The sequence below is a fragment of the Ambystoma mexicanum genome, chromosome 5p (assembly GCF_040938575.1).
Source record: "Ambystoma mexicanum isolate Mex_15411 chromosome 5p, UKY_AmexF1_1, whole genome shotgun sequence".
In the NCBI taxonomy this organism is placed as follows: domain Eukaryota; kingdom Metazoa; phylum Chordata; class Amphibia; order Caudata; family Ambystomatidae; genus Ambystoma; species Ambystoma mexicanum.
In genome coordinates, this window is record NC_090930.1 from 937,397,244 (window position 1) to 937,410,288 (window position 13,045).

Sequence of the window (13,045 nt, forward strand, 5' to 3'; positions counted from 1 at the left end):
TTTCTGGACCTTGTTCCGACCCCCTCCTCAACTGAACCCCCTATGCGCCAGTCGTCCTCCGTGCCATCTTCCCACCAATGTGTCACCTGGGTGCCCTGTGGAGCTGCCTCTGACCCTGCGGCCAGGCTGGTGGAGGACACATCCCTGCCACAGTCGGACATCCAGCAGGGTTGGCCACCTCAACAACTGCACCCCAGCCGGAGGAGGATGTGCAGGCAGCAGGAGCCAGGGCACAGGCAGAGGCACAGCAGCAGCAGCAACAAGGTGGGAGCCATGATGGCTCGGGGCCTTCAACATCGGAGGGGCAGGCATCGGCCAGAGGGCAGGAGGACCCAGGACGGGAAGTGTTTTCCGTGTGGCAGCGGTTGGGCCATGCTATAGATGCGGAGCGGCAGCGGGCGGAAGAGGCACGGCTCACGATGGTCAGGGCGGAGAACTCCATGTGTAGGGCCCTGAAGCGTGCCGAGTGCCTCGAGGCCATTCGCAGGGACCTGGAGGTCCAGATGTCATCGTCCCTGCGAACCCTCGGGGCCATGGAAGAGGACCGCCTCCGGGACATCGAGCAGGAGTTCGATGATGCCCTGGCCCGGGAAATCAGAAAGTGAGCCGTTGGACTAGCCCGCTGCCATTGTAAATAGTTATATAGTGTTAGGTTTCCATTTGTTTTTTTTTCATTTGGGGCGCTTGGACAATGCCCCACCTTTTTGTATATAGTTGTTCATTATGTAGGGTTTTTGTAGGTTTCCTTTCAATGGTTGAGCTCATGGACCCTGGATTTGTACTTTGTATATAGTTCCACAATGGATTTCACCTCATTTGCCTTTTTTTTTAACCATGGATCAATGGATTTTTCTTTTTTTTCACTTTGGATTTGATTTGACGGACAGACTCTTTGGACCCATTTGCTTTTGGATTGATTTTTATTGTGGATTTACACATCTTCTTTTTCATATTTTGGACATGCAGCTTTTTATTTATTATTTACATTGTTGTGGGATTTCATTTCATTCCATTGCTTTTGTGTGTAATACATTTATATTTGATACTTCATTGTGTGGTATGCTTCCCATGGTTTCCTGCTTGTCACGATGCATGTTTTCTCATTCACTTGCACCCATTGTGTGTGTGTGATGGACATGTATTGATGTGCATGCTTGCCATTTGGGATGTTTCATGTGATGGGGATTTCAATGTGGGGTGTATGGAATACTTGGTTGTGTGTTTCGACTGGTGTGGCGTGGGGTGGGATTTGGGTTGCCATTAGGCCCATGATTGTGGATCGTGATGACATGTTGTGGGGGACATGAGTGGGGGCCTGCTGGCAGGTGCCCCTGACTGCTGGGGTTGGGGGTGCAGGGGGACATGTGTGGGACATGAGTGGGGGCCTGCTGGCAGGTGCCCCGCACTGCTGGGGGGTGGGGGTGCAGGAGGACATGAGTGGGACATGAGTGGGGGCCTGCTGGCAGGAGCACCGCACTGCTGGGGGGTGGGGGTGCAGGGGCACATGAGTGGGACATGAGTGGGGGCCTGCTGGCAGGTGCCCCGCACTGCTGGGGGTGGGGGTGCAGGGGGACATGAGTGGGACATGAGTAGGGTCCTGCTGGCAGGCGCCCCGCACTGCTGGGGGGTGGGGGTGCAGGGGGGCATGAGTGGAACATGAGTGGGGGCCTGCTGGGGGGTGGGGGTGCAGGGGGACATGTGTGGGACATGTGTGGGGGGCCTGCTGGCAGGTGCCCCTGACTGCTGGGGGGTGGGGGTGCTGGGGGACATGTGTGGGGGCCTGCTGGCAGGTTCCCCTGACTGCTGGGGGGGTGGGGGTGCAGGGAGACATGTGTGGGGGCCTGCTGGCAGGTGCCCCTGACTGCTGGGGGTTGGGGGTGCAGGGGGACATGTGTGGGGGCCTGCTGGCAGGTGCCCCTGACTGCTGGGGGTGGGGGTGCAGGGGGACATGTGTGGGACATGTGTGGGGGCCTGCTGGCAGGTGCCCCTGACTGCTGGGGGGTAAAGGTGCTGGGGGACATGTGTGGGGGCCTGCTGGCAGGTGCCCCTGACTGCTGGGGGGTGGGGGTGCAGGGGAACATGTGTGGGGGCCTGCTGGCAGGTGCCCCTGACTGCTGGGGGGTGGGGGTGCAGGGGGACATGTGTGGGGGCCTGCTGGCAGGTGCCCCTGACTGCTGGGGGGTGGGGGTGCAGGGGGACATGTGTGGGACATGTGTGGGGGCCTGCTGGCAGGTTCCCCTGACTGCTGGGGGGTGAAGGTGCTGGGGGACATGTGTGAGGGCCTGCTGGCAGGTGCCCCTGACTGCTGGGGGGTGGGGGAGCAGGGGGACATGTGTGGACATGTGTGGGGGCCTGCTGGCAGGTGCCCCTGACTGCTGGGGGGTGGGGGTGCAGGGGGACATGTGTGGGACATGAGTGGGGGCCTGCTGGCAGGTGCCCCTGACTGCTGGGGGGTGGGGGTGCAGGGGGACATGTGTGGGACATGTGTGGGGGCCTGCTGGCAGGTGCCCCTGACTGCTGGGGCGTGGGGGTGCCTGGGGATATTGTGTGGGGGCCTGCTGGCAGGTGCCCCTGACTGCTGGGGGGTGGGGTTGCTGGGGGACATATGTGGAGGCCTGCTGGCAGGTGCCCTGCACTGCTGGGGGTGCTGGGAGACATGAGTTGGTGATCATATTGCAACGTGACATGTGGCTTGGCTGGGGGGCATGCCCATGGTGGATGGGCTGCCTGCGGGACGTGACCAGGGGTGCGGGGTAGTCCCCTGTGGTGTGGGCTGCCTGCAGGGGCCGTGAAGGGGGTAGAGGGGACACCTGGGAGGACCCACCCTGCCAATTCATGTGTAGGACTCCCCGGGCACCCCCGAAATACGCGTTCCCCGCTCTGACAGCAAAATCGCGTGTGAAACTTCATGCGCAGCCCGGTAATACACGTACCCTACTCCAATCGCATGTGAAACTTCCCGCGCACCCCTGAAATACACGTACCCAGGCCAATCGCGTGTGAAACTTCCCGCTCACCCCTGAAATACACGTACCCAGGCCAATCGCATTTGAAACTTCCCACGCACCCCTGAAATACACTTATACAGGCCACTAAGCGTGTGAAACTTCTCGCGCACCCCTGAAATACACGTACACAGGCCAATCGCGTGTGAAACTTCCTGTGCACCCCTGAAATACACGTACCCAGGCCAATCGCGTGTGAAACTTCCCGCGCACCCCCGTAATACATGTACCCCACTCGCACAGGCCCTTTCGCGTGTGAAAGTTCCTGCGAACCCCTTAATACATGTATCCTGCTGAAATCGCGTCTGAAACTTCCCACGAACCCCAGTAATACACGTACCCCACTCGCACAGGCCCTTTCGCGTGTGAAACTTCACGCGCACCCCAGTAATACACGTTCCCCGCTTGGCGTTTGCTGTTTGGCAGTCCTGTAAACTGGTCCAGGGTTAGCGCATCCCTTTGTGCTGAATTGGTAATTTTGATGGCTTTTCCTTGTGCAAGGGCGTTCTTGGGGCGTAACTGGCGCTGCTGCAGGGTCGCTGCGCCACTCTGCGCCACAGCTGGTTTTGGAGGCTAAAATCCATGAATACGCTGTGCGCGGAAATCGATTTTAGCACACGCAGCTGGCGCAGACATTCGCACACGCACACTGTGTGCCAGCCGCGTGCGCCACTTTTGTGCGAAATTCTATGAATTACCCTGTTAATATAATCCACTTCTGCCTAGCAAGAATTATAGTACTTATTTTCTCTGCAATTGCTAACTGGTATTTTGTATGGCAACTGAAATATTGTGCAAGCATTTGTATTCACTGAATGTCTCAAAATAATTATGTGCTAATAAATGTGAATTAATGTCATGCAAGGTGTCATTGGGGTTTAATAGAATCAGTAGTGGTAACAAGAAATGGCATATAATATTACAATTTCCTATGTGCCCTGAACTATATCTTATTTAAAGGTTCTACCTGTTCTTCATCTAAGTCCTATTTGCAATGTCTACATGTCCTGTGGTGGTCAGCAGAAGAACACAGACTCTGCCTTTTCATCTCACTGATGTTGATTATTAACTGAAAGTTGAGAACGCCTATGTTTCCCTATACTACCAGTGTTCCCTACCTAACCAAGATAACTAAGGTGCTCATCAGTCGTTAGTGAGAGTCCAAATCAAGTTCAGTCTACTGTCCAAAGTAACCTATCCTAACCCTAGCACTAATGGAACAACCAAAAGTACAGGAGAATGGCTCCCTTCTCCTGTGAGGTGATTGCCACCACGATCAGTTCAATTAAGTACCAGTAGATACGTCTTGGTAACTACTTTTATCAAATCATACATTTCTGATACTGGGCTCTTCAAGGTCTCAGCCGACTCTTTCAGTTGATTATTCCTTCTTTGCTTCTTATTCTTTTTCTGTTCTAGTTAATTTGACCCCTCATCCTTTTATGTGACACATGTTTTCCTTTCTCTTTATTCAAACTTAAGATCTTTCTTTCATTAAATGTGAGGGTTCCACTATTGGTTCTTACACTTTTCCTCTATTCTTCACACTTTATCTTGACTGGGACACTTATGAGCATTCCAGTAATGATTCTCACTCTCTTTTAGTATTCATGACACGTTGTCTCAACCAAGATGAATACAAGCATCCCAGTAATGATTCTCACTCTTCTATTATACTTGTGATGTTTTGTCTTGACTGGGATGAGTATCAGCATTCCAGTAACAAGTCTCACTCTCTTCAGGTATTCTAGATATTTTTGGCCTCATCAGGAGTTGGGCGTTAGTCCTTAAATGCGGCGGTAACGCTATTACCACTGCATGTAATAGCTTACCCAATCATGAGTAGGGCAAATTGATTTTTGCTGGAGGTCAAAATCACCACATTGCACCTGTTTTTGGTGCTATTAGCACAGCGTTAATTGCGCTGTGCTAATAACGCCTAAAACCCCATTAGGTCCTTTCTTAACCGCCTTACCAATACTCGTGACCTTGCACAAATTGTGCCAGACTGAGTAGCGGTAACACTATTTGCGTGGGCAGTATCCTGGCGCAATTACCAACGGGATACTGCCAACCTCCTGATGAGGTCTTGACTGGGACGAGTACAAGCATTCCAGTATTAATTCTCACTCCCTTCCGGTATTCTAGATAGTTTGGGCCTGATTCACAGATATGTTTTATAATGGCGCAATTCCATAGGAAAATGTCCCATGAATCAGGCCCTTTGTCTGGACTGGGACGAGCATGAGTGTTCCAGTAATGATTCTCACTCTTCCTATATACTCTTGATACATTGCCTCAACTGAGACGAGTATGATAGTTCCAGTAATGGTTCTCACTCTTCTTATATACTCTTGGTACATTGTTTTGACTGTGGTGAGTAGTAGCGTTCCAGTAATGATTCTCACTCTCTTTAGGTATTCTTGACCCTTTTTCATGACTGGAACTATTATGAAAGTTCCAGTAATGATTCTCACTCTTCTCATATACTCTTGAAACTCACTCTCTTCATATATTTTTAATACTTCATCCTGACTGGGAAAAGTATGAACGTTCCAGTAAAGGTTTTGACTATCTCCATGTATTCTGAATGCTTTATCCTCACTGGGACGAGTATGCATGTTCCAATAATGACCTTCTGACCCTTCCTGAGTCTCCTGATTTCCCTGTTACCTGGTTTGTTCAGGGTTAACATCACCAGGGCTCTTATCAGGCTGGGACCCTCAGTTGTCAGGTTGTCCTCTCGTGTATTCAGCAATGTTAAGAACGGTTTCTCTGTTCCTTCCTTAGTCGGCTCATTCTGCAATACCTCAATCAGAGTGGTATCAGCGTTGTTAATCGATCTCCACGTCCGCCACCCCCTGCCTGGGCTCACGCTACCACTTGTTTTCTTTTCAGGCTCAAGATACCTGTTATTCTCTTCAGTCTCCTGTATCGCTCCTCTTTCCCCACACCATGCGTTGGGAGCTGCACTTAAACTTCTTTCCAGCATCGGACACTGTGCGTCCAAGTTTCTCTCGGCATACCTCGACCAGGTGATTTGAAACTCTCAGTCTCTCTCACTCTTAAGGTCTCTACCTCCAAGTTTTATGACACTGCTATGGCACTTCACCTGCGTACTGTCCAAGTCCTTCTTTGTCTGACTTTTGCTCTGTATTCTTCCTGTGGTTTTCTTCGTTCCGGTACCATATATGTTTTCCTTCACAGGTACCAATAGTGTATATGAATGGCAATAAAAGATGATAGCTGTTCTTCATCTCTTACTTCAGAGGAAATGAGTCTCTCTATGCATGGTGGGCTCACCTCCTTAGCCTCACAGGGAAAGGCTCCCCCCTTAGCAGAAGTGACAGAATCCTGCAAATCATCACAGTCCCTACACTAAAGCTATTTTGATGTTCTTCTACCTCTCCCTCAACTCACACATATTCATTTGCACTTGCTATCCTTATCTCCTTTCAGTCTTCCTCAATTGTCTGGCTACCACTTTCAACGCTTTTTTTTTATTTAGGGGGAGTGCAGTAAGGGTTACTTTTGACACTTCTGTTTGGAATTGATTATGTTTTGCAAGGAACGTTTTCCCTTATGAGCCATGAAGTGGAACATTGATTGAAGAGTGTGCCACTGATTCCTGGAGAGAGTGATCCCAGAAAAAACTCCATGCTCATTAGGTAGCCAAGAGTATCTCCTTCATTTCGCTTGGTTGGATAGTGAATTTAACCTGGTAGTGAATTTAACCTTGCATACATTAAGAGCCAGTGTGCATAGTTGTTGATTTAATTTAATTTATTTGTTTTTAGTTCATAAATGAACTTTTACAAATACATATGATACATTTAAAATACCAGTAATACAAAAATACACTACAATACTGTACAATTACAATAATGATAGTGATAGTAGTAATGGTACAGTTAAAAATAAGATCATCGTTGTTGCTTCAGCTTAAACATCATCATAGTTAGTTAGTTACTTATTCCGTTCCATTTGATACCAGTTCATTCCACTTCATTTCAATTGATGGTTAATTAGTTTCCATTTCACTATGGTACAACTCACGATTCACAGATCACTAGCTTTACGCACCCATCTCTAAAACCAAACTGTCTAAGCAGTCAGGCTTCACAATACTCAATGGGTCGAACCCATGGCCTAGATGTTTCCAAGTGTTGGGAAAGGTTATCACTTACATTCGTACGTAATTCAATGTTTTACAATATTGTTGAATTGCTCATCTGTTTTTTCGATTATTGATCCGTTTTGGGTCACGTTGGACAACAGTGTGTTTAGAGCCAAGCTTGTATATCGCTGTGCATATGGCCATGGCCAGTTCAATATTTAGGTGCGAAAGAATGATTTAATCTGTGATCATAATCTAAGCAATGTACTGCATCTGAATCTGTATTCAGGCAATACTGCCAGACGCAGTCCGTTTTAATAGCATCGTACTGGCTAACAAACTGTCCCAATGAGCACTTGTAGTTTGGCCCCAGTTTCATACACTGTGTAAGGACATGGCAGGTTTGACGCCTCTTTACATATGCAGCAGATTCTCATGTCTCTTGGGATTTTTAAATAGGCCCCCTGCAACGTGAGGAGAGGAAGTTGATTTACTGTCAGTCATAATAAAAAAACACAAACTCGTGGGTCAGGACATTTTAATAGATAGCGCTGAGTTTGCAGGTAGTTATGACTAACCCCCATCATATATGTATAATTTGTCAGTGCTTCCAAATGGTTCTAATTGCCTATCCAATCATGTAAAGCCATCTTCCTCTTAAACATAGTTTTTAGCGTGGTAAAACTCGTGCCACGTTCAAAATCAGGCTTCCAATCAACAGAAAGGAAACACTCATTATTAAGTGATTGGTAATCCCCGGTTCTTCTTTTAATAAGGGGTTTAGTTTCAGTACAATGTACCAATATCCCTAATCAGGGGCTTTTGGGCTTAGATCTTGATTTTATGTATGTGTCATTACCTCAGATCTCAATGATGTCAACCCCAACTCAAGCCTCCAGTAAGTCATGGGGTAGATGGGGGAAGGGTTAAGATATGCCCCCAGAAGAACCCTTCCAGGACGTCTAACCAACCAAGATCACCCATGGCTAATGCCTCCAAGCCATATAAAATTATTGGGACAAAACTATGTTTGTAGAGTTTGATAGTGCCTTTGATTTAAAACCCTGCAGTATGTTTGGTAAACTGGCCTGTGGCATAAGTCAGCTGTCTGGCATTACACTTCTTTTTTTAAAAAACTTTATTTATAGCTTTAGGACCATACAGAAGCAATACAACTTAATACAATATCTCAAATGCACAAAATGACATTTAGTCATACATAATCTCCTAAAATAATCTTTAAGAAGCAACAGAGAAAAACAGAATTCAAGGAGGAAGACAATAGAAAGAAATAAAATGAAAGAATAGTGTAAAAGCAAAAACAAAGCAAAACAAGAACCCTAGAACACGATCAAATATTCAAGCATAAAGATCATTGGATGCACCCCATATCCTCCCATATTTATCAAGTTGATCTTGTGCTTTAAAGGATATTTTCTCCCTCCTGGACAAAAGGGACAAGCTCTGCAGCCAATCGTCAATATTAGGAGAAGTATCACTTTTCCAAAATTTCAAGATTTGCTCTATATATCCAAAACATTTTACTTGCAGTCAACCCAATATTTAAGGGCAGTAAACCAGACACAGCGACAAGTGGATCTCTGGGTGTAGAGAGATCCAGAACCAACTCCAATCTCTGAAAGACACCGTCCCAGAATAATTGTAGTTTACCACATAACCACAACATATAGAGCGTAGTGCCCACCTCCCTTTTACAATTCCAACATACATCCCCATTACACAGTTTACTCATTCTCATCTTCCATCTTACACTTCTTTAGTTCAATGATATTATCATACTGACCCGTAGCTGTCAGCTCCACACCCAGATAGGTGTAGTTCGGCACATATTCAATGGGTCCTATATCTGTCTCCAGTCTTACCCAATGTAACTTTCCTCCAGAGATTACCATCATTTGGGTCTTCTTCTTATTGATGGCAAGATCATTTTTCTGTACATATTCAATCAATGCCTTGAATTTACCCCTAACATCCGCTATTGTATGATCCATTAGGACCAGGTTGTCTGCTTACAAGATGCTGAGTATACAGGTATTTCAAATCTTGATCAAACAGCCTCTCTCTGAGGTTACTGCTTGTGGGAGGTCTAATAGAAACATGTTAAATAACAGGGGGCCAGGTTACAACCCTGCTTGACCCCCCCCCATTGATGTTTACCCAAGGTGTTAGTGAGCCGGCCTCGTCCTATCATACTTACGCTCCTGTGTTTGTGTGTAATGTAACAAGGATAGACAGGATCCAGTCAGGGCATCCCAGGGTTATCAGTTTTTGACAATGGGTATCTCAATTCACTGAGTCGAAGGCGACGCTGAAATCTACAAAAATAAGTACAGTGCTGGGTTGCCCCTCACCGTAGCCTCCTGCATAGGTTTATCAATGGTCCTAATGTTATGTGTGGTGCTGGACTCTGGTCTAAAGACAGTCTGTGTCAGATGCGAGATTTTACAACTTGTGACCCACTTTTGCAAAGCAGTCAAGACAAAGGTAGCAAATAACTTCCCTGTCACATCCGGGAGAGAGCGTGTCTATAGTTTTCTGGCCTCTCTATCCCCTTTCTTGTAAACGGGGAGTAAAATTGCCCGCTCCCATGTATCGGGCACCATACCGTCCCTGCAGATTCTGCTGTACAACATCTCCAGAATCTTTTACCATACTGCTGGGTTTCGTTTTAGGAATGTATTTGACAAGCCATTTGGCCCAGGATCTTGAGCCCTTAAATGTAACGATAGCTATGTATATTTCCTCAGCAATAATTTTCAGAGGACAGTCACCTCCCCCTTTGTTACCTTCCAAGCTGTAGTTTGTTGGTCAGATTTAGACCATAAGAAAGTCTACCCAGTTGTCTGCCTAAATAGGGTTAATGGTTTGTCATTTAGAGTCCCCCTTGGCTGTTCCAAACAACCACCATATTTGGCGGGAATCCCTGCTACACAAGGTTGTGAGCATCTTTTGCCACTGTGTAGTTGTCTCAGAGGTTCTCTGTCTAAAGAGCCAATTCCTGTCAGTAGTTTTGATCGTCTGTAGCCTATCATCCACCTCTCCCTGCGTGCCCCCTATGAGTTTGGCTACTCGAATATTACATTGCATCTGTCTTTTTGCATCTCTGATTTCAATATCAAACAACAAACCAGGTTTGGCACTATGGGCATCTATATGCTAGAGAGGGAGTATACTGGCTTCTGACGCAAGTATCTGCATCTGCTCTCCCATCCTATTTACATCAGCAGCCCCAAATGTCTGGTGGTCATACTTTATAAGTCAGTGGGCCGATCGAGAATCCGTATCGACAATCCTAGGTCTCCAACGTAGTCTGTTCCCTGCTGGGTTTACATTTACCCCACCAGCACCAACCATGCACTCACTCAGGTTCAGATACAGTGTGAGTTTTAACAGGGAATGGTCACTAAAATCTGTTCTCTGTATCTCAAGGGATTTGACTATTTATGCAGAGGTGTTACTGGCAAAAAAATAATCCAAAGTGGAGGAATTTTTATTCATCTGCCAGGTACACTGCCCAGGTTTGTCACCATATTTACGGCTATTTAGCATTATTTGGCCCCATTCTTTTAAGAAGGACACCCATTTTATCCCCTTAGGGTTCCCTCATTTCTTAGCCATGGTACAAACAGGGTCCAAATGTCTATAGGCATCCCCACTGGCAGTGTCTCTACAAACGGCATTCAAATCTCTACCCAAAAGCACAAGCTCATGACCTGCCCTGTACATATGGAATCGATACTTTCATGGATGCTGTCTAGGGCCAGCATAGTTGGGGGCACATAGATGTCAGACAGACTTCAATTGCAAGTACATTGGGGGTTTTCATTATCTCCTTACACTCACTACTGGGAGATTCTGCTTAACCCCAATTAGCAGACCACCAGATGGACAACCACTTTGGCCCTTCTTTTCCAATGGCTGGAACAACATGTAACCCTCTAGATATATCGATTTTATGAGCCACGTCTCCTGCAGCAAAATTATGTCACATTCCTGCAGACTTTAAATAATTGATCCCTTATTTCCCGTAAAGTGGGTATGGCCATGTGTGTTCCAGGAGGCAACCTTCAACAGCAGTCTGGTTGCACCACATGTCTTAAAAGAAACTTCCTAAACCATTCCCACCCATTGCATCTTCAGCCTGGGGAGGTATGACATATCCTAACCCGGGGCACCTGGCAGAGTGGATTGCTACTCCCCTCGCCAACTGGGTTTCTGCTAATGCTGCAGCTTGTTCTTTAAGACCAACATGCGATGGGCGGTCAATTTCATTCCATCGATTTCTCTATGTCTCCCTGATAGGATCTCACCAGTGCAGAGACCTCTGGGGTGACACGGTTATCCCACTGAGATTGGACAGGTTCTTCAACAAAGCTAAAATCTGATGATGCAAGAACACGCAAAGCCAGGACTCTTTTACAGACATGGACCACATCATATCTGTTAACATGTTTGTCTGGAAAAGTTTGTTGGCCTCAGCCAAAAGTAAATATCTTTGGTTGAAGGATAACAGGTGGGTTTACCAGCATGTCAAGCTTCAGTTGATACTAAGCCTGCTGCTGGCGACAATTGTCTAGTGTGGATGGACTTCCCCTGCGCCGGCAGGTTTCCCACTTGCGGGGCCTTCCATGCCGGTGCTAGACAGGCAATCAGTGCAGCGGGTGTAGAGGTTATGCAATTTCCTAGTTCTTGTATTTGATTGTTTCATTTTTTACACGCACCAAACAGAATAACCTGCATTTGGGCGCAGATGTTAACAATATCACAGATATAAGTGAGAGCATTATTGCAGAGAGGGGTACAGCTTTTATCAAAATACTCACGTTTTTTTATCTTTTCCTAAAGATTTCCAATGACGTAGAAGCTCGAATGTCCCAGGGTAACTGGTTCCAAATCTTTGGTCCGAACACCGCAAACCTCTTGTCGCCTTTGTATACCTTGGTAGTCCGAGGTACACACAGCAGGTGTTTATCTTCAGAACGAAGATTTCTTGTTGGGTTGTAGACACAGACTTTGGTTGTAAGATACCCAGACGCCAGACCATTAATACACCTAAATACCAGGCAGGCCACCTTGAATTTGATACAGTCTTCGACGTGTAACCAGTGTAATGATCTGCACAGGGCGGACACATGGTCCTGTTTCCCCAGGTGCCTGATGAGCCTAACTGCAGCATTTTGTGCCTTCTGAAGTCTGTTGATCTGCTTACCTGGCAACCCTGCTAAGAGGCTATTACAATATTCTAGATTTGAATTGGTTAATGCACCTACTACTGTTGCCTGATCCTCTTTTGTAATGAAGGGGAGTACATTTCTCAGCACTTGTACTGAATAGTAGACTGCTTTGACTTTAGCTTTCACCTGTTCTTCTCCCCCTAGGTTCTCTTGCCAGAGACACCCGAGATTTCTAACTTTCTTGGAGTAACACAGTTCTTCCCCCAATATCCGGTGTGGGGGTGTTTGTTTCTCTTGAATCAGTTTCCCTTCAGGGCCAAACAGTATCAGTTCCATTTTTGAGGTATTTAACTGCAGTTTATTACCCGCCATCCACATCTTTATTTCTCCCATGCATAGATTGATTTTGTCAAATGCAGCTTCAAAATGATCTATCTCGGTGTAGATTTGGGTGTCGTCTGAGTAGGAGTGGAATCGCAGCCCATGTCTCCTGAAGATGTTAAATACTGGGCAGAAGTAAAGATTGAAAATCAAGGGAGACAGTGATGATCCCTGTGGGACTACACATTTCAACTAGAATAACTCTGAGAGAAAACCTCCCAGGGAAACCGGTTTTGCTCTATCCTTCAAAAAGGAACTGAACCACTGTGTCACTAATTTGGATGTTCTCCCAACTTCATTAATCCATTGGAGTGCAATCTGATGGTCCACAGTATCGAAAGCCATGG